This window comes from Carlito syrichta, unplaced genomic scaffold (assembly GCF_000164805.1).
Source record: "Carlito syrichta isolate Samal-C Ts95f unplaced genomic scaffold, Tarsius_syrichta-2.0.1 Scaffold303303, whole genome shotgun sequence".
NCBI lineage: Eukaryota > Metazoa > Chordata > Mammalia > Primates > Tarsiidae > Carlito > Carlito syrichta.
Window position 1 is genome coordinate 54,187 of NW_007247399.1, and position 565 is coordinate 54,751.

The following is a 565-nucleotide window of genomic DNA, read 5'->3' on the forward strand; positions in this document are numbered from 1 at the left end:
CATAAGTTCTTAGGGATTGGATATCTGGGAAAGATTTTAATTCTCCCTCGCTGATGAAGCTTAGCTTGGCCGGGTAAGTTATTCTTGGTTGAAACTGTTTATCTTTTAGGACTTTCAAGATAGGGCTTCGAGCTCTCCTAGACTGTAGGGTTTCTGTAGATAAATCTGTTGCTATTCTGATTGGTCTTCCATGGTAGGTGATCTGGCTTTTTTCTCTTGCTGCCTTTAGGATTTTTTCTTTTACGCCTACCTTGTTTAGGCGAATTATTATGTGTCTAGGAGTTAGTCTTCTCATTTGTTGTCTTGCAGGGGTTCTCTGAATCTCTTGTGTTTGAATTTTTGCATCACTGATTAGATAAGGGAAGTTTTCTTGAATGATCTCATGGAAAGTTTGTTCTAGTGTGGTCTGTCTCTCTTTCTGCCTCAGGTATGCCAATTACTCTTAGGTTTGGTCTCTTGAAGTAATCGCTCATCTCATCAAGGTTTTGTTCTGTCTTTTTGAGCTTGTTTTCTGTGTTTTTAAGAGTTTGGGTTAGTTCTATATTTTGGTCTTCAAGCTCTGACA